At 48.0% G+C, this 21570-nt stretch overlaps 1 long non-coding RNA gene across 6 annotated transcripts in view; it reads right to left on the bottom strand.

Annotated features, from left to right (window-relative positions):
* Positions 1–21338, bottom strand: part of LOC128853390 (uncharacterized) — a 38370-nt gene extending 17032 nt beyond the window's left edge. For all 6 annotated transcript variants that reach the window (XR_008451910.1, XR_008451908.1, XR_008451912.1 and 3 more), the window contains exons 1-5: positions 21196–21338; positions 15365–15458; positions 6509–6640; positions 820–5071; positions 433–552 (exon numbers count right to left, since the gene is read on the bottom strand). This is a non-coding gene — a long non-coding RNA (uncharacterized LOC128853390). The remainder of the gene's footprint in view (positions 1–432; positions 553–819; positions 5072–6508; positions 6641–15364; positions 15459–21195) is intronic.
* Between the last annotated feature and the right edge of the window lie 232 nt (positions 21339–21570).

The following is a 21570-nucleotide window of genomic DNA, read 5'->3' as shown; positions in this document are numbered from 1 at the left end:
CTGAACACATCACTACAACAGAGGGGATGGTTCTTCCCACTCTGACAACCCTCCACCAGAATGTGGAAGGAAACAACCTTCTCTGAAACATCCTTCATGAAAGCCTGTGGGATCTGGTTAAACACGTCGCAGAACCAAATGCCCTTTTGCTCACTGCTGCCTGGGGCACACCGAATATGGTCTAATTGGAGTAAATTTATGTCCCAACTCTGCTTTACATAACTACAGCATCTACTGAGGGCTGCACAGTATTTTCACAGCACTTCAAGTGCTACAGTTCCCACTTCCCTTCGAGATCTGGCCTGCAAGCAGTTCTCCACACATCTGCTTTGCAGTAAGAGCCCTCCACATGCTTTTAACCTACCACCAGCACAAGGCAGGCTTAGCTTAGACCTCCCTCGACAGCCCCACAGCGACAACTTATTCACATACCAGAACCCTCAGGCAGTGCAAGCCAAAGTCTCTGCTCTCATCACCTGCTGTAGGCACCCTCAGGCGGTTGTCACAGCCTCTGCTCCTCATGCCTTTGCAGCAAGGTAGCGTAGGGCAGCCCTGTGAAGGAGACAGTCCAAAAACTCTCTTGAAACACAACATTTAACCTGGGCATCTCTCTTCATGGCTGAAGGGGCTGCCCACAGACACAGCACCTTCTCCTCCCCGATACCAGCAGCCTGTTCCTCACCTGGCACCACCTACTCAGTCCTGCTCACGCAACTGTTTGTGGTGAGACAAATCCAGCTGGGAAACTGTTTAGCGTGAAACCCTACAGCTATCTGCACAGACCAGGAAGACCAGGTGGGGTGAAGAAGAGCAGCTTACCTGGGCACTGCTGCCAGAGGAAGTTGCTGCAGAACCCAGCCTCAGCCAGACATCTCTGATGAGCAGCACTGGGTACAGCTGGAGCCAGGCCAGTGCTTTTCAGGAAAGCACAGAACCAAAATCCAGCCTTGTAGGTCCTCAGCTCACCTACCCACAGAAGCATCTTTTCTGTCTTCAGCTTCATTACATTATCCTTCAGTACACCGAGCTATCAAGCAATCAGAAACACACACATAACAGTTTCTCAAAACACCAGAGCATTTATCTTCAGAAATCTAATGGTGAAAGAAAATGACCCCATAAAAAGAAAGGGTTCACTGTATTTTAAAAATAAATAAATAAATAAAAAAAATAGTAACATTCTTGATCAAGGAACAAACCAGTATGAATAATCACAATCACATTTTGCAGCCATGTGACTCTTTTCATCTTTTTCTCTCCCAGGCATCTGAGGAATACGAATGGACATCTGAATCCTTTACAGCGGAATCACTTAAACCAGCAGAGAGAGAAAATACACAGCAGCGTAGTGACCTGGAAAGAGAGAGACAGTTCAAACCCGAGTGAACAGTCCCTGATCTTGAGCAGGGGCTGGCAGAGCTCACCTCTGCTCAGGACCAGCCCCAGCCTCGGTTACTGCCAGCCACACAGCCTGCGAGTGCTCCAGCTCAACTCATTTAAGTGCAGGCTGGCTGAAGGAACACAGCACCATTTTATTTAATCACAGTGTAAGTTTGGTATCCAGAGGAAAAAATCCTGGAACCAGAGTGTATTTCCATGATCGGTTACTAGCGAGTGGTATAACATGTCTGCGCTGCTTCTCTCCACTCCAGCCTGTGCCTTTGAAGTCATGGTAACAGCTTTTGGATTCAAATCCTCTGATGAGACTCCTTGATTTATTAGGTAAAACATCTGGAAAAAATGAAGACTTGTGGCAGTGTAAATCCTGCAGAAGAAGCAGAGAGGGGTTTCATCTGAACAGTACTCCTGTCAAAAGGCAAGGAAATCTGAGCCCTGGCGACTGGCGTAAGGTTGCTCTGAGGCTGAAAAGCTCCAGCTCAGAATGGGCCTGTTCACGTTTCACCCACTGGCCCAGAAACCAGGAGGCAGACTCGGCGGAGACTGCGAGCAGAGAGCGGAATGTCCATCAGCCAACAGCCCTCGGTGCTGGGATCATGCCACAGCTAACTAAGTGATTTTCATATGCTCTTGCAGCCTGAACGGCAGTAGTAGCAATCCTGCCCTTGACATTAATAAGGTAGCTCCTGCTATAAATCACTGCATACTGCGGGAGTAGTATGAAATGTTAAATACCTGCCTCTCTCCCACAAAGAAAAAGGCAACAGTGAAATACAGATGGGCAGAAAAGCACAGTTCAGGTCACCTACGCTGCATTGTTGTGATGAAGAGGGGTGTCACGGCGCCTTTTCCATTCCCCAGTTATAATAGCTTATGCAAGAAAAGGAATGTCGGCCTTGGAAGGAGAAGAAAATCACCAGCCTCGATGGCCCTGATTTGAAAGGAATAAAATCCACACAGGTAACAAACAAGAAGACAAAAATTTTATGAGGCAGATTTCTCCTTTTATTTGGAAACAGCCCTGAATGAAGGCAGAAAAAAAAGAGAGGAGAAAGCGAACAGCAGGAACAGCTTGCTGTGCTATGGAGTTACTGCTAACAGCTCCTATGAAATGCGGGTGCGGGGGCACACGTGTGTGAGCTTGTGCATGTGCACCTGTGAGCGTCTGTGTAAGATGTTTGTTAGGTGAGGGCAAAGGTAGAAATCATGGAGGTACTTGACTCAGAATTATTTACTCTCTCTGCCTCCTCCATACAACAACCCATGTTCCACATTTCAGAGCTCACGCTTCTTTTCCCCAGAGAGATGTCTTTTGGCAGTTATTTTCCAATCAAAATCCCCCCTTCCAGCAATTGAATAGTACGGTTCAAACAGCAGCCTGAGTGCCAATGTTCTTTTTGGAGGGGGCATAGAACCAGGAGAGGAAGGGGAGTTAGGGGAGTATTTTTTTAATCAGATAAATTATTGCTGGGAAGCGAGCCACTTCTCTCCATTCAATTTATACTCTATGGGGAATCCATCTAATACCCCTCTTCTTAGTGTGAAGCAGGACCAGCAAGATGCTGCATCAACCAGGGAGGAACACAAAAGATGGGATGGAGTGCAGGGAACGAACAAACAATGGGATGAAGGGGCTCTGCAGAAGCCAGCAGACAAGAAGAAACGCCAGAGAGGCATGTACACACCTCCTCAGACAAGGGTGGAAAGGAGAAAATGGCTTTGCTCGTTTCTCTGCTGGCAAATTGGAGCAGGCTCAAGCCTACGCAGTGTGGGCTGGGAGTGGGATGAGATGGCTCTGAGCTTCAGGGCTGACGTAAGGAGCTTTTCACCTGCAGGGAGGTGGCGCAGCTCCAGGCAGGTCCGTAGCTGTGTGGGATGGAGGTTCCTATCAGGCACTGCTTGAGTTTACAAAATGAGTTTAGTGATTTCACACTGGTTCCCAGTGGAACTGGGAGTGTGCCAGTTCACCTCACCATTGTAATTGGAACTGGGTAACGCTTTGCTGGCTGGCTGAGAGAAGCCAAGGACTGGGAACAGAGACAGCTCCCAGCACATCAGGTTTCAGACTGCTCGCAGGGCAGCAAGTCTGGGAAGCTTGCCTTGCTGTCTGGGCATACCTTTTATTCTTGTTTGTATTACTTGAACACCTAAGGCCCCAGCTGAGACAAGGCTCCATTGTGCTGAGACGCTGTACGTACATGCAGCGAGAGACGGGCTGCGTCCTGAAGAGCTCCTTGTCTAAACAGAGAGACAATTAGAGGTGGGGAGTGGAAACAGGTGTACGGAGAAGGGAAATTATTTCCCTGGGCTCACCACGTGAGTCAGTGTCCAAACCAAAACCAGAACGTGGTGCCCAATGCCAGGCCACAGCGCTTGCTTCTCTTTCATGTGCTAGCACCAATTTAGTCCACAGGCTCCCCACTCCAGCACTTCTCAGCGACTAGAAATGCATCTAGGGCTTTGAAGGAATTACAGGGTAATGGCACCTGAATGGGTATCACCGTGCACTTTTCTGGCTTTGTATTCTTCTTTATAACAATGAATGAAAAGCTTTAGTGGGAGAGTTGGCAGTCAGCTCAGGAGACAAGGAGACTCCTGAGGAAGCTCCCCCAGACTCTAGGAGTGACTACAGTACAAATAATGGTGGAAAATAAAGGAATTGACTCAGCAGGAGGCAAAAGGGAGCAAGTGGAAGAGTAACTCTGCTCCGGAAAGCTGCCTGAAGAATGAGACGCACAAAGTACAAAAGGGAAATAAGGCAAACCAATGTTCAGACAGGTACAGTTTGCATTTCGGACAGCTTCCTTCTGACAGCCTGAGAGTCAAAAAACTGCTGAGCACTCATTCTTAGGGAATCAGGCCTTATGCCAAGTTCAGTTATTTTGGGACCAAAACAAACAAAAGAGACTTTTAATTCAGAGTTCATTTCTATCTGCCATAACAGACAATGGCCTTTTGCCATTCCCAGCTGATTTTCAGTCTCCATATCTAAGTAGAGTAAAGGTGTCGTTCCCAGTACTACAGACTCCTTTGCCAGGCAAAATTAATGCTTAAAGCAACACAAACCTAACCACATAATAAAACCCCACTCTAGCCCACCTACCAAATATTTTCAGTTAGCCTCCAAGGGCACTATTTAGAATTACAGGTGTCCCTAGAAATGCCAGAACTGCTTGGGCATGGATGAAGTGAGCCCACTTGTTCTGCAAGTGTCAGGTTCTGGGGATCATCTTAACCTTGTCCAGCTGAGACGTTCTCAGGAAAACAATTGATAACTTTTTGGCATTTTCTCCTTTTCTAAGAAATGGAGGAAGTCTTATCTCTTCCTCCTACTTTATTCTTGTATTTTGGGTCTCCAGACATGTGTACTTTATTAACACTGTCCATTTCAGAAGCTTTATCTGGGTCTGGATGAACTCTGGTGGAAGGTATATTCAAGCTGCTTTGTGTATTCAGTTGTCCCTACATGTCTTTTTGGGAATCTGTTCCAGATCCTAATCATGTTACATTGGGACTCAGCAATCTCTCCACTATCGACCACCAAGAAAAATAAAAACACCATCTCTTCAACCCACGCTCAAGCACAAACCTCTAAAATCCCAACCTGGAACCATCCTTCAGAGGTCTCTTTTCTCCATGATACTTGCACTGCCCAAGGTCTGCTGTCGTCTCCCTGTCCAAGGGAAGAAAACACATGATGTGAATCAGGACCTCTTCTTGACAGGAACGAGGTGGAGGGGCTGGTACACACAAAATTGCAGTTTAAGCCTCTCCAACATTTCTGGAGACTCACTGGGCTGGGGGAAGTTTTGGGCTGCTTCATTCTTCCACGCTGGTTATCATCTTTCATTGCTTTTACACCTGATACCATGTGGTTTATGGAAATCTCCCTGGGCTCAATAAACTAAAGCAGTGAGCCTCCTTACCCTGTTTTCTTTCTTTTCCTGACCTGTTTTATTCATTTCCTGGCTAAGCAACCAAATCCCCTTGGGTTCACTGCTCAGCAAAGGATGGCTAGAAATGGCAGGGGAAAGGGTCCTGCCCAGCTAGGAGAGAAAAGTGAGGAGGAGTTCCCAGCCCTCTAACGGGGGAAGACACCCGCCTGCTTGCTTCACTCTTTTACAGAGGGTAAGGGAAGGACAAGAAAACACAGAATTCACGTAGTCAAGGATCCTCCCTTCAGAAAACAATTCACGTGCTGCTTCTTGGGGGTAGCTAGATGGGCCTGGAGGTTTGCCAACACCCAGCCTGAAGGCCTTGACAGGTTATGTCAGCACTAGGCTTTGCTCCCCACTCCTCCTGCAACTCTCCCCTTGGTGCCTGTGGGAGCAGACATGGCAGGACAGACAGACCGGCTACACTTCACACACGAAGCTCATGCATCCTGGTTCTCTTCACTATTGCTCCGCTAATGGAACACGTGCAGCAACAAGTGGATCCCTGAGACGCAGAAGTATCCAAGCCAGGCTATTATGGAATTGGATCCCACAGATCTCCTTCCTCCCGCCCTTCCCCAGAGCATTCCTGCTCACTTCCACGTCTTGTATGTGCTTGGCTGGACAAAGGGCAGCACACACTAGTTTGGAGCAGCATGTGCTGCCTGGCCAGCTGCTGCTTCACCAAACAGAGACGTGGTTGAGGTTTCTTCCACCACTGAGGACTCTACTTTTTCCCCCAACCAGCTGCAAACCTTGAGGTAACTTGTGGGAATTTTGTATCATTGAAATTACGACCCAATTGACTGACAGTTTCAGAAATAATTCAAGGGGAGGGAGGAAGGACAGAAACAGTAGGATACTATTTTGGAATATAGTAATATTCCAAATATTACTATATTGGGAATCCTAGTATAAAAAATCCTAGTAAAAAAATCCTAGTATAAAAGGGCTGACGGAAATCTTGTTTTCATCACTCACAAATGCCCTCATGCTGGAAAACGTACCCCGCTTTCTTATATTCTCCAATTTGCAACAAGTTCTAACATGAACAGCTTCTCCTGGGAATAGCTGACTGTGCCAGAATACGATAGTTGCTGTTCCTACACCGTCCTTCCTTCCCCAGATTATCACATTTCAACCCAGAAAATGAAAGTTGCTCAGTGTTTGCTAACCGTTCTGCTCCACAAGGACCTCTGTGGGAGAGCCAGATCTCTGCTGTTTACAAGCCCATCTGCTTCTGTTGTTTTTCTTCACCTGAAGTTAGAAGGCTCTGTTCAGGATATTGCTCGCAGTTGTGTTGGGAACTGCAAAGAACAGATGCGGATTTCAGACGGTAAGCAAGCAACATGAAGAGAAGAATGCAAATCTGTCCTCATCTAAATAAGCCCTAAAAATAATTTAAAAAAGAAAAAGATGAAAGAGGAAATTCCAAAAAGGCAACAATGGTTCCAGCAGCGCAATTGTTCCAAGGAGAGTTTTTCCCACATTTCTATGAGAATTTGAACAGTTAGAACCAGAAGGGAAAAAGTAGAGGCGCTCCAATGACTATTTCCCTGAAATTACACTGATCCCTCTGGCCTCTGCATTTTCAAGTCCGTAGAAGTAGAGCTACAAGACTCCACTTTGCCCAAACGTGTACTGCAGCAGTGAGCTGCTTAGTTGAGCGTTCTCCATGTAGTTTAACTCAAGGCCACACATTTCCAGGAGTAAGTGAGGGACCCTTGGGAGTCAGAGACAGATTGGAAATGTCTGCCTGCCCCTGTTGCCTTCGTCAGGGTGCCCAGAGACTAACCCCAAACCCAGAGCTGCTGTCCTTAAGGCCTGAGCCTGCAGCCTCCCGGCTGCAGGAGGGACTGAAGGGGGCTCTCCAGACTCTGATGCATTTAAAACACCCTCAGGTAGCCCAGTATGCTGCTGGTGGCTAAGCACACTGCATGGCATGCCTGGGCAGGCTGCAGACATCCACAGGCTCTGTGAGAGGCAGCAGCATGGCTGGGAGGCAGACAGGCTGAGGAGCACACTGTGCTCACAGACGCTGGTGTAGGTGGAGTGAATACCTCTGAGACCCACGGTTCTGCTGGGCCACAGCCACTGTGTGCGGCTCAGCTGGTGGAAAGGGGCTGCACTGCTACCTCTGGGCTCTGCCTCTGCTGACAGGGAGCCATGGACTGCGACAGCCACTCTTTGCTCTCAGCTGCAGGCTTCCAGTCCACAGTGTCAGTGTCCAGCTTGGAAGAGAGCAGAAATTGTTGCTGTTTCTGAGCCCTTCTGAGAGTTAGTGAACATGAGAAGAGCCCAAAGACAGGAGCTGAACTGCCCCTGCCCAGAAAACACAGGTGGCCAAAATACCTTTACTCAAGCCCCTTCTGCATTTTACATCTCGAGTTCTTAATTCAGGACAAGAACTGGCTAAAGAAGGGGAGCTAAAGAAGGGGAGCAGCAGCAGCATTTGGAATGGTTTCTGTGCTGTGCCATTTGCTTTGGGAGGGTCAGCCTACCACGAGACGCTTGCCATTCCGTGTGGCAGAGCAGATGTGGCATTTTACAGAACAAACATAAACTGACATTCATCCTTTGTGTAAAGACAAACTTTACACAGCCCGGAGAGCTGTAAGCACTGGAAGACAGAGAGGATATAAGATCTCAGGGAGGAATAGCCCACTGTAGGTTCCTTCTAACTGTCCCTTGGTGCAATCAGATCATGGTTTAGCTGCTGTACCATCTCACAGCCAGAAATTTGCCCAGTTTAGAGAGGAACATGATGTCCTGCTTAGCAGCTTCCTGGCCCTGTCCTAGTGGCTCAGCACAGCTTGCACAGAGCACATCCCAAGGATTTAGGCTGTTGAGAAGGGAGGCTGCAAGCTCCCAGGAAGGGAGGAGCTTGCCAAGGCACGCACTCTGCTCAGACAAGCAACCTGCAGAGAACATTTCCTCACCTCTGCAATACCAATACTCATTCCCCCAAAGGGGATTACTTCTTTTTGAGGACTTCGCAGTAACTGATCCAAGTGCAGAGCGAGATCCGAAGACCTCAGACCTGCTCAAAGACATCGAGTGCTGGTTCTGCTTCCCATAGCTCACACCCTGCACCTCTGAGGATGGCATGTGCCTCGTTCCCAAGCTCCAGCACAGCTCAGCCCTTCGCTGGGCACTAAAGCAAACTCCATGATTTACAAAGATGCTCTCACACTGGTGCCAGCAAGGAGTTGGAATGATCTGAAAATGTAATGCTAAGTGGGTGAGAGGAGAAAGACTGAAATTAGAGTTTGAAAAAAGTTCCTGTCTTGTTCAGTGCCAAGGAATCTTCTCTTTCAGCCTAACTGTTCCTTGGAATAGCTATATACAACACCCAGGCAGAAAACCATGCTTTAGCAATGCTGCAGCTCTCCAGGCCTGGATCAAGACCTCTCAAGCACACATGCTCTTCATTAATGCTAATCCAGGAGCAGAAATGATCCAAGAGCAAAACCTCCGAGAGGATTAAGTACACAGATACTGCCTCATCAAGCTGTGATACAGGGAGGGTTCCAACCTGAACTCCCTCCAAAGCACACAGACAGATCTGGTTGCTCTGGTTTGGACCCAACTCTGGCAAATGGAAAGCAGCTCAGTGAGATGTTGGAAGAGAAGAACAGAAAGAAAGGAAAACAGCCCGCTCCCTCTTTCCCCCCAAAAGCAGTGTTTTGCTTCTGGGGCTGTAAGTGCGCACAATAAACTTGTCTCCCTTCCCTCACTCCGGGTTACATTGTTCGCTTTCCTGCAAATTGTTTCCACATTCTGTATAAATAACCCCAGTGCCAGCGAGGGGGAGGGAGAGCCCGGGAGAGCGCAGGGGAGAGCAGAGAAAGGGTGGGAGGAAGGCAAATGGCTTTGTTACTTTTGAAAAAGGACGTGGAGGATGTCGAGAAGCAGTTTGGAGCTGGAGCCTTGGCAGACAGAGCAGAGAGTTGCCATCAAGCTTACGTTCAGACCTGGAGGAAGAAGAGTAAACAAGGCGGAGATTATATATAATTATAGACAATCATGTTGCTGGGGATAAACAGGAATCAAAAGCATGGAGGCACTGAAGTCTGGCACATCCCCAAGCACAGAACAGAAGCCAGCCAGCAAGAGGCAATGTGGCTGGAAAGTGCTTCCCTTTGGGCCTGTTTTCAGTTAGCTCGGGGGCTGGGGTTCTTCCCTCTCTTTTCTAGCCGGAGGCAGTCACCCATAAAGAGAGGAGCCCATCCAATGGGAAACAGAAGCCAAACTGAAGTCAGCAGAATCCTTGTCTGCGACATTAATAGATTACTCTGTGAGAAACGTCAGAAACATTTGGAAAAGATACAGCTTGCTTAGGTCAGCAAAAACAACAACAGGAATTTCTGAACAAAAATGGCTTTAGAAATGCTCCAGAAGCTGTGCCTGCATGTCCTCATCACAGGATGGAAAGAGTGAGCTGCAGCTAAGGGTGGCAGGTGGGTCCAAGTGGATCCAGAGCTGGTGACAAAAAGGTGTTGGGGCTCCTCAACTGTGTCCCTGGCCCCTAGCGCACATGGCACTGAGCTCCTCTTGGAGAGCCATCTATTTGGCGTAACCCTCTCCTTAGTTTACTGCAAATCAAAGACAAAAGGATGAGCCGTCAGCCTGTACCATGGGACACCCCCTGTGCTCCCTCCTGCCCCTGCATCTGTAGAGGGAATGAGTGGGAAGCCAAGCATGAGGGGACCCTCCCTCTGCCACCTGCCTGCTTGGTGGTGGGAATGGGAGGCACCAGAGGCCTGGCCACGCAGCAGGGCAGCAATCCCCCCACCACCTGCCTGCCTTCACTAGGAGCAGCAGGGGCAACCAATGGGGTGCCTTGCTTCTTCTGCCTCACTGCCAGCATCCCGCTTCCCCAGCAGATCAGACACAGCTTGGCTTTTGCAGATCCTGGGAGAGGGAAATAAGACGACTGTAGGTGGTGGAGATGGCTCTGGCCACGGCAGGCTCTGATGCTACAAGTGCTGCAGAGGAGACTGAGGATGCTGCGCTGCCTCTGCGCAGCTCTCCCTGCGTGCCTGACGGTGCGCTGCAAAGGGGCAAGGAGGGGGAAATGATGAAGAAATGAAGCCAAGAAGCACAACTAAAACAAATGCAGATGGCCCATATGAGTCGGGGGTTTTTTAAAGAAGGACTTGGAGGGATTTTAAAAAAAGAAAAAGAAAAGAAACCTCATTCCTCCTTCTTTTCCTTTCCTTGAAGGCTCTGGAGAGTTAGAGGGAAGGCAACGTCATGAGGAACAAAGGACGGCAACCTCAGGCAGTGACAGGAGGATTGTTTAGCAAGGCAGTGTAAAAAACCTCTCTCCCAGGCACTATTTTATATACAAATAGCTTACAGCCCACTGAATTCTTAAGCCATTTTCCTGATCTCTGAGCTGTTCTTCACTGAGAACACAAGCAGACATTTCAAAGCAAAAAAGCAGAGACAAAAAATAAATATATATATATAAAATGAAATAACCAAACCTGGGTTTAGAATCTGCATAATAGCACAGGGAGCAGGACCTGTTCACAGGCTCTCCCACCCTCTCCCATTCAGATCAGGTGCTCTGAATGTCCTTTCTTTTCAGGAAAGAAAATAAATAGATTTTTTAAGGGGAATTACGTTTGCTCTACAAGAACAGCGTTACCCTTTGGTGAATAACACTACTTGGCTATCTGAGTATCGTATTTTGGGTATTTCCTATGAATTCATCATTGTGGGCATTTTTCCTACAGGATTTCTTGTACTGACAAATCCTCCTCCAGTGGTGGGTGCCTGTGTGCGCATGGGGATAAGGGCAAGGTCTCTCTACTGGCCGTGTAGAAACTGCTTGGGTATCACAGGTGAGGTCGGTCAAAGCATAAAACAGGAGCCATGTTCACCTCAGAATTGCTGGAAATAAGATCAGAAAGAAACAGCAGAGGGAGTGGAATTGGAATAAAACGACAGTAATGGGTTAATAAAAAGGCATTTGGGGTCCAAGTCTTATCTGCTACAAATTCACATTGACTTTGTGAGGTAATATTTAAGCAATCTACTCCGGTGCCAAGTTACAGCAGCTACTTCCAAATATCCCAGATGTTAGTGTACAGAACCAAGAATAAAAACAAGATAACAGAACGACATCAAAAATAAGCCGGCTGAGTCCTTTAAACATGTGCCCATATGCCACGCTGGACAGAAACAGTATCAGAAGTTTGGTGAGAGAGTATAAGTGAGTCAGACTGACAGATCTGGACAGATCATATCCACATTACTTTCTCTTTCATTTATATGTGACCAAGAAGGGAGAAGGATACAGAGCACTTGCCCCGATGTTCTGTCAAAAATGCAATGAAGTTACTGGTTTCCTGCAAGCGCAGGTGAACATCAATCACAAAACCCTCATAAAGGCATGAAACACAGTCCCTCGGTGTTATTAGAAAGCAAGAATTAAAAGTTTATCAAGATGGAAAGAGCAGATCCTCAAGGGAGAACGGATTTCATAAGCAATCAGCAAATCCTTCTCCAGGCACCTCAGTGTGACTTGCAAGGCAGCGAGAAAATCAAAAGAGCTGCTACCTAAAGAGAAACATACTGTGCCTGTTCCCAGCAGGCATCTTAGGAAAAGCCTTCGATAGGATAAAGTGTCAATCTTTCCTCGCCTCTTCCTGCTTTCCTGAAGCAAAGGGTGAAAAAAAGCCAGGGGAAGGGAAAAAAAGGAGTAGGATGTTTGCATTACTGCTTGTTTTTGCCTTGCAAAACATATTTGTCTGTGCAGGATGAAAGGTTTCCATTGGCCTGTCACAACATCTCTGCAGTTGGGTATGTCAGTTGGCCATCTTGGCTTAGGACAGGCTTAAAGCAGGAATATTGGACAGACACATCAGTACAGAGGTGCATCCCAAGAGCTCTCCAGGGACCTAAGGCTGGAACAGCAGCTGCTGAAGGTCAGCAGAGGTGAAATTCAACTGCATCTCACTTCTGGTAATCCCATTTTGGGTATTGGAACCTGGCCATGGGGAATGAAAACATGACTGAATCATTTCTTTATTCCAAGCCTGCCTGGCTGCTGAAGCAATGCTTTGGAGCGCTGGCCTGCAAGTCCCACTTCTGGCAAATCCAACACTTGAAAGCAAATATACTAATGAGATTTTTCCCCCAGCTCCTCGCTGGTGCTGCTGGAAATCCTTATATTCCCAGCCCTAGAGACCACTATCACTTCCTAAAATGTCCAAGTGCATATGCAACTGCACAGAGGCAGTGGAGAGCGAGGGAGGACTTCTCCCAGGCCAGGGTTTAGAACACTGGCTAAAGGGAGACTTGGAGGAAGAGCTGCACTCATCATCAACTGCACCCTTCATCACCAGGGACTTTTCTTGAGGCCTCCGTCTCCCTGTTGATGCTCAGGTGGCAGATGTATGAACAAGAAAATGTGCTTCCCGCTATGCTGTTCCTCACAGCTCTGATGTTCCTCTCATCCCTTACACATCCACTTTTGAACCAAATATTTCCATTGCTTCTGAAATAACTCACGGCACTGACTGAGACGGATGAGTGCAGCCTCCAGGGCAGAACTGCTGGGTGCAGGCACCTTCCAATCCGCTGCCTGTAATGAATGCAGCAGGAGGAATGCAACATTTTGTTTAATGAAAAACAAAACTGCTTCAAGCCTCTGAAAAGCTATTATAAGCTGTGGCAAGATGAAACTTGAGATATAAGCCTCTTTATATTTAATAATACATGTTATAGATTTTTTTCCTGCAGAGAAAGTTCAATGAACAGCTTTTTTTGTTTAAATCTTTTGTTAAAATTATTGATTATTCATTGAAAATATAAGTCCCAAAGATCTGACCAAATGATTTTACAAAAAGTTCAGATTCCTACACCAAAGCAGACATCTCCAAAATGTTACAATCGTTTTGCCGCACGGTGATTGTTAGCTGAAAAGAACTCTGATGGTAAGTTTGTAATTAGCCCATACAAATGTCCCTAACTGCATTTTAGATTAAATCATTTATCCCCTAAAATAAAAATGTATATACAATAGAAGCTACAGAAAAGCAGCAAGCAAAAGTATTCTGACCTTAGCATTTAAAGAAAAGCAGATTAATAAAGACGATTTATCTCATCCTGCCAAACCAGGCCTCCCAAACTATCCAGAAAAAGCCTCCCACCACACCAGACTTCAAGAGCTGACATCCAGGCTGCGCCCGCCGAAGTGATACCGTTCCCCGAGTTTCTTATTACAATGCTTTCTCAAAGAGAAACCTGATTCAAACATCTGTATTGTTATAACTGATGCAACAGGAAGGCATCGGTGTTTAAAACATGTATTTGTACTTATTAAAAACATCAGATCCTGAATACTGGCTGTAATGTGTCTCTGATTTGCTTTTATTTGCTGAATTGGACGGGGCTGGGAGGAGGGTGAAGCAGCCATCTGAAGAAGGGAATTGAGACACAGCGGAGTCAGAAGGAAGAGAAAGAAGGAAGGTCAATTAACGATCTGATCCCAGTGAGGAAACAAGTACAAATGTGGTCCCTAAAGTTAACAGCGTTGGTTGCAGTGAGGAGCCTGATCGATAGATGTTAGCGATGGTGCAGGGTGGAATGCAGAGCTACGTGGCAGGGCTCAGCGCCGGGTTACAGCGCACAGGGTGAAAGTCCCCAGATTACAATAAAGCAGCTTGAAGGTGACAGATTTCATTGTTGAAGGTGATAAAATTGCACGTGGCGCGCTGCAAAACAAGGGCTGGAGCTCAGCCCACAGAAAGGGAGGCAGCGCTCCAGACAATGCGGTCGGAGATTTCTCCTCTTCTCCTTCCCCTGGAAATCAGCAGAGAAGCGCTCGAGGTGGGTGACAGGTTTCCTCTTGCCTGACACTTGTGAACTAAACCTCACTAATTCCACATGTGTGGTGGAAGTGCAACAGCTCTGTCCCAGACCAGTATCTCCTGTGGGTGGGCACTGGACACACAGCAGGAAACAATAGGGGCTGTCACCTGTAGACAGTCCTGCAGTAGGCGGGAGCCTGCAGGATCTGTCAGCATGAGCAAATTGGTTATGGCACCTTCTCCTGGTCATGTTTCATTTAACTGGTCTCCCCCAGATTGCTAAAAAGGTCTCTGACAGGGTTTACACCAGTACATGTCCATCAAGAATATGGTGTCCCAAAGCATCAGGCTTTGTTTTCCAGAACAGTCCCCAATGCTGTTACAGAGGCAAAACACCCATCCAGCAAGAGTCTGACCCTCACTGCCTTCAACTTACACCCACTTTCCCGCAAACGCTTGGTGGAAGGGTTCAGGAAGGACAGGTACTGTCTCATTCGGTCTAACGGAGGTTCTGTTTGGTCTGAACGCTGCCCACAATCAGGCTGCTTGAAATGCAGGAAAGACTCAGCAGCAGAGATGTGAAAGCAACACGAAAATCAAAGCCTGAGACTAAACTAGCAATTAGACCAGCCTCGGAATATATTTAAGTCAAATCAATCTATACAAGAATTTCAGTCACGGTGCGCTCCTGCCCACACTCCTCCCTCCCTTCCTCTCCCACAACTCAGCACTGAGATCCAGCATTGCAGTCTGCTTCATCAGAATATGCAAGCAGTGTAGTGACAACACAGCTCCTGCGATACTTTATCAGTTTTGCAAAGTCCCAGTTCATCCTCCTCTCGCGGATCTATTTACATATTGATGTATTTATTCGACGCTCTCCACCAGCCATGTCCCATGAGATTAAACTGTTTTATTTACAAAGACATTGGGGTTGCAGCTCCTAACAATTAAGTCAGCCAAGATATAACTTTGTGCTTTCAGATTGATGTGCAAACAGACAAATCGGCCTCGTCAGCGGTTAAGGAGCAGCCGGGGGGGGAGGACTGATTAAACCCCATCTATATAAACCAGTCAATAGCTGCTGCAACTGGGAAAAATGAATTGGGGTGGTGGAGGCACAAATATGCAGAAAGGAAAGATAATGAGCCAGCAGAAGGAGTGATGGATAAAACCCAGAGGAGAAACTTTGCCAAGAGGGCTCACCTTAAAAGGCTAGTGCTTCAGAGTAGCTTGTGCTTCACGGGAACTTGAAGGCTCTTGGGAGTTGCCTCTGCTCCACCTTACCCATCAAAGTCACCTATTCAGAAAGAGCAAAGCTGTTCCTCACTGAGGATACACTTGGAGGAAAAGGAAAGTGGGAGAGAGAAACACCTTGTGAGACAAAGATCAGCAAAAGGTCACTGAAGAGAGGCAAAGTGCCACCCTTTCACTGACGTAGTGCTCCAGGAAAGGTACTATAGTCCTTTCCACAGAGAGCTTCTCCCTGGGCAGATCTCAGTAGAACATCTCTCGTACCTCTCCTCTCCAGCAGCATCTGATCAGGCTGCATCCATCAACACTTCCTTCTCTGTACCCCCTCCCTTCTCTGTACCCTCTCCTTTCTCATTCACACTTAGTGGTGTCTCCAAGGAGGAAATATCAAGGTGCCATTCACACACTGATGCCATTTGCAGCGTGCCAGGCTGTGGATGGGGGGGGGACATCAGCACAGGGCAACAACACACTGGGTTCTGCTCCAAGCCCCACAGTTCCTGCCCTGGCCTCTCAGCCACCACACCTAAGCCCTGGCACTCACCTAGCCCATCAGCAGTGCTGGATCACAGCTAAAACAGCTTTACTGGAGGCGCGTGGTTGTCCAAAGGCATCAGCAATAGACACCTACAGGTGTACAAATCCATAGCACATGTCCCTGCTGGTTCCTCTGCCTCCCTCCAGATGAAGTATGTCCATCAAAGCATTTTAGGCTCAAATCACCTCCGTATTTAGACAAATATAAATCTGGCCTGCTATTGTGTCTTCCTGACAGCAACCTCACCTGGTGCCAGCATTCTTCTCAGCATCTCTGACATTTCAAAATACTATTTAGAGACCTGGATGGGAATTTTAATTTTGCAGTTTTCTTCTGAGCACTGTTATATAAATATTCTGCACCACCTGCCCATGGTTCTATCGGTGCACAGCGAGTAGGTGCCATTGCCCTTCATTAAACAGGCAGAGGAAGCCCAAGGAAGGAGCACTAAATAGCAGTCTAACCATCGTAAAAGTAGCATTTGTCTCCCTATTAATTCTCACCCTGATCTTTTGCATAGTGCTGTCGCCAGGCTAATTAATCACAGGTGCAAGCTCAAGCATTAATTGCAACAATGAATCTTTTTTTTTGTCTGTGCCCGGCCATTTCTAGCTCATAGGAATGCAGCTACTCCCGCTACTTTTATAATTATTATAACTATAAAGCCAGCAACACACACTACATTTTGTAGGCATTAAAAAAGACACGGTATTTGGCCCGGAGCGTTAACAGCCTGGTGCATGTTCAGGGGAGTGACGAATGCATCTCACCAGCAGTCTGAAAATGCGTTTCCTGAATCATTTTAATTCAGGAAACTTTACAAAGGTGTTGGGTAAACCACAGGTTTTAGGTATCCAGTGTCTGCAGCTCTCCTCGTCAACATGCTTCGGCAGGTTTTGGCCATTCATGGCTTGTTGGACTTCCAAGGCGCACGGCAGGCTCCCATTCCCATGGCATGCCGGGGTCCTGGTGCGGCTGGGGCTGCCAGGCGGACACCCCTGGTCTGGCGCCGGGGCAGAGGCCGTGGGCTCCCAGGGCTCACCAGGCAGACGGACTCCTCAAAGCCCACGTCTGGCAGAGGTGCAGGCAGGAGGCAGCACAGGGAGCTGATGCCACCGCGGCCTTTGCTGGGGGGAATTGGGAGCCATCCACCCCAGTGCCGGGTGAGCCAACACTTCCTGCTGGCGTGGGCACAGGGATGGAAACATGCCTCAAAGCACGAGGAGTAAGAAAAACCGCTGATGGCGCTGTCCCGAGAGATTAGATTATGAATGTATTAAACAAGTAACGTGCATTATGCATCCTTCCCGGGCCCAACCACCTGCATACACAACGCACGGCGATGATGTGAGGTTGACAGGTTCAGGCAGATGGTTCAGAACTGATTTTTCAGTGTCAGACCAGCAGAATGCACTCCAGGCAGAGGCTTTTGATGCTGGGGAAGACAAAGCTTCAAAACCAGTGCGTATTAGGGAGAAAACAAAACCTAAATTTTGAACAGCTATAAAAATAAAATTTTTCATCTGAACTACAGTGAATATTTCCTGTCTTTGCTAGCACAGAGGCTGGGGAGCAGAAGTGCCTGAAGGAGAGCTCAAGGTGAGCGCCCGTTATTTACTGCTGCTGATGAATAAGCAAACCCCCACACTGTGTTTTCCTACAGGACAGCAAAAGCTCTGGCCTGCTTAACAGTCTGGTTAGCTGTTATTTTTTCCCCTCCTGGGGTGCGTTTTACATGCTGTTCCAGTGAAATGCCGCACCACTATTAATTGTTCGCAAACACATAAAACACATGGCATTCTCCTTCACCATCGCTGCAGTCCCAGCAGATCAAATGGGGGAGAGCTGGAAAAGTCACCTACCAAGATAGAGGTTGGGAGAATAACGCAAAAAAGACCCAAAAGGATTGGTGTGGGTTTGGTTTGGTTTTTTTTTTTTTCAAATATAATATGCTTCTCTCTGCCTATTTAAAAGCATGGGCTTGTCTGAACTTCCTAGGGAAGTCGAGAGCATTGAAGAGAAATTGGCAGGCTCCGATCTGGCTGCTTTTCCTTATTATGAGAAAATACACTCTCGTCTCCTTGTCTAAGGGTATGAATTCTTCATCTCATATTGTGTTTGCACAGAAGCGTGAAATGTATCCTGAACATTGGTCCTCGTCCACACTTCACAATGCGAGAACGACAAGGGCAGTGAGACATGCAATGAGAACGGGGATGCCACAGAAGTGGGGGAGCGGGTGGTCGCCTCTGTTCCAAGGCCTGGACTCTGGCCCCACATTCACCATATCCATGGTATTGCAAAGGAAAACCTGAGGCATGTCTTTCCTCCGAGATGCTCGGGGGCCCTGGTTTACGAGCTGTCGTCCCTGTGGGAAGCTCCCGCCTTCCTTTCCGTCAATGTTCCCCCTGCTGCCGCTGAATCACCAAATAATCTGGAGACCCGTGGGAAGGGAATTAAATGGTGGTGATCACACTGCCGTGTTCTGCTCACTTTATTTGTTTTAAATGACCATGAAAGCAAAGGGGGGAGAAAGAAAACACACAAGTGGAAACTTAATTGAGCTGCTGAAATGTCTTTAAAGGACCATTATGGGCTGGATCATGATGCCTCAGCTCCCACTGGTGGCATTTGCTCACATGAGTGGGCATCTGATTAGGCAGTTCATGGGGCCCCTTGCTCTAAATGATCTGTATCTCTCACTGTTGGTTTGGAGCTGAGGGCAACCAAAGACATCTAGGGACCTGACCAGGACTCTCAGAAAACTACATTCTCCAAAAATGGCTGCAGGCACCTAATATCATTGTGGGCTACAAGGCTTTGTGTCCTTGTTTCACAGCAGGGTGTGCTGCTCCAAGGCCAAGAGGGCAGTTGGCCCGGCTGGGCTCTGGCACCAGGAGGGAAAAGCTGTACCTCATCTGCCTCAGCCACCTTCTCCCTCAGAAGCTCCTCTTCTGGGCAGGAGGAAGGGGAACCCACTCTGCTCTCTTCATGGGCACTGAAGTGCAAAGGCCCCTCAGGCACTAGGTGACAAAAACAGTCAAAGCCACAAAGCAGCCGTGGTTAAATGCCTTCTCAGGGCAGGGGTGTGGGAAGAGCCCATGAAGCGGCCACAGAGCCTGAGGAGGATGTGTGGGCAGCAGCCAGACTGGGATAGGAGAGCAATTGGAGGGACAAGAGTGCCACAGGAACAGGAGGGAACTTCCCATGGAGGTGGTCAGTAAAAAAAAAGACCAAAATGTGGGGAGAAGATTCTAGCAGACAAGCAGGAGGAGCTGCCCTGATCACCTTGCTGGAACTTGGATCTAGGAGATAGGGAGCAAAGAAAACCCAAGATGTGGAAAGGCAGGTACTGCAATTCAGCACAAACCAAGCCACCCACACCTGCAGAAGTCAGGGCAGGACCGTGTGAGAAAAGGGGGCTCAAGAGATCTGCTGTGGGAGCCCAGGGATCAGACAGGGAACCTGCTGGACCTGCTGGAGCAGCTGCGCATGGGCTAATCTCCAAATGGAAGAGAACTTGCCTCCGGCTTGTTACACCTGAATTTTATTATGAGTCCAATATGCTCTGAGGTAACTAAAATGTGTTATTCAGTCTTCTGCTAAATCTTAAAACCCTCTAACCTGCAGGAAACTATAAAAAACCCTTCTTGAAGGATCCTTGCATGTTTATGCATAAGTTCGGAGTCCTGTGCAAATCCAAAGAAGGGCATATGGGAGGAGGGAGAGCTGAGCTCCCCTGCCCTGCTGTGTGTGTCCCTTTAACCCTGGCCAGGCACTGCACATAGTCCGCAGCTCCTTCCCAATCCATTTGTCAAGCTTCCTGCCCATGCAGTGGCCTGTGCCAGCCCCGGGAAAGGAGGCAATCCCTCACTACCAGTTCTAGGGATCCAGAAGCAGCTTTTGGGATGCCTTGTCTCCCACTCAGCTCCTTCTCCCCCTGCCCTCCATCCCCTAGATGTGTTCCCAGGAGCCTTCCAACCACAGGAGCTCCCATGGCACCGGAGCTCTGAAATGGAGGCAGGTAGCAGGGGTGAGGTGGGGGTACACATCCTACTTTGGTTGGCAAACCATTGAAAGGGCAGTTAGGGATAGGAGAGGATGGAGACCTCCCTCAGCACCTCCTGCTCCGCTGGGTCTCACTGGGTCAGCACTTTCTGGGAATTGCTGTATTGCTACATGTTGATTAGACATCTGACAGAAGATGAATAAAGCCAATAAAGTTCTTATTTCTGGCTATAAAAAATAATAATAAAAAGCAGACAGAGATGGAGGATAGGCTGCCCAAAGCTCTCTCGGGTTGCACTGAGCTGAATGTAGAAAGAGTCACCTTCATCTGCCTTTCCTTGTATTTGCTCCTGCCTGTGTGCCATGAGCAACAGCCCTTAGATTCCGCAGCTGGATATTTTCCAGTCAGAAGTATTCTTCAATTCCTGTCAAAGGGACTCTTTTACATATTTTGCATGACCTTTTCCCAGTGGCAGTGCCAGAGCTCCCCAGCCATAACCTTCCTTCAGAGTCTGTGGCGCTGAGCCATCCCCATCATGAGTTCAGGACTCACAGCCCAAGGGTCTGCAAACCAAAGCAGTTCAAACGTTTCCATGAAGGTCAAGTCACCTTCTTTCAATAACAACTATTATGCCTTTAGGTCTGCAAGGGAGAGCTCCTGTTACCATGTCAAAGGCTGCCTGCCTCTTCGTACCTCTCTCCCCAGAGGTACAAACATGCCCGTGCTTTCAGGTCTTGTGTAGCTAAAGACCAAGTTCTGAATATCAACGATTTCCTTCATGCTCTGCCATACCAGCCGGGGGATGTCTGGCTAAGGAGCTCTGAGTAGCTCTGAGATTTTAAGATGGATTTTTGTAAAGACATTTGCTACAGTCGCTGTCACAAGAACTGCCTTTGTCCCTGTCTGCAACAGTGATACCTCTCCTCTTAGGAAGTCTGCAAAAGCTACAGACCCTATCATGCCAACAGCACCTAAGGTCAGGCGATAGCTGCTCCGAGTCCAGATTTAGAGGCTGGAGGGGATATATGAAACCAGTTCCTGGGTTTGCAACTCTCTAACCCTGAGATCTAAGTGGCCGCATTTACAGGTCCTGAACAACCCACAAAACTTGAGGGCGGGCAAAGGTATCTCTCTGCCACCTCAGTGCCTGCCCCATTCACAGCTGATACAGAGTCTGAAACTCCTGTAGTTCCAGCGCCAGTGTGGCCCTGCTGTGTTGGGAACACTGGCACATACCTGCAGACACCTTGACTGGTTTGATGATCAGCTTGCAGATCCATCTCATTCCATCGCAATCCACGGCCCTGTTCCCTGCCGAGATCTAGGTTGGTAACTGAAAAGAAATATTCAAACTGTTCATTAATGCTGCTTTACAAGATGGGCACCACCACAAGAAGAATGTCCAGAACAGCTGTCCCTTCCTCTCCACAGGCTGGCTTGAAGTGAAGCTGCATTATTGTGGGGAGCTTCAACGCAGCAGGTAGCTCCTACGTATCTCATAAAGCCAGGAACAAACGTTCTTCTGGAACAATAACAGCTTCAGCCCAGAAATGGATGCAATCTGCATGGGAAAACCTTCTGCTGGACCTCCAAAGGCCAAAGAAGAGTTAA

The sequence above is a fragment of the Cuculus canorus genome, chromosome 12 (genome assembly GCF_017976375.1).
Source record: "Cuculus canorus isolate bCucCan1 chromosome 12, bCucCan1.pri, whole genome shotgun sequence".
Classification (NCBI taxonomy): domain Eukaryota; kingdom Metazoa; phylum Chordata; class Aves; order Cuculiformes; family Cuculidae; genus Cuculus; species Cuculus canorus.
Note: the sequence above shows the minus strand (reverse complement) of the source record. Positions and strands in the feature narration are given on the sequence as shown.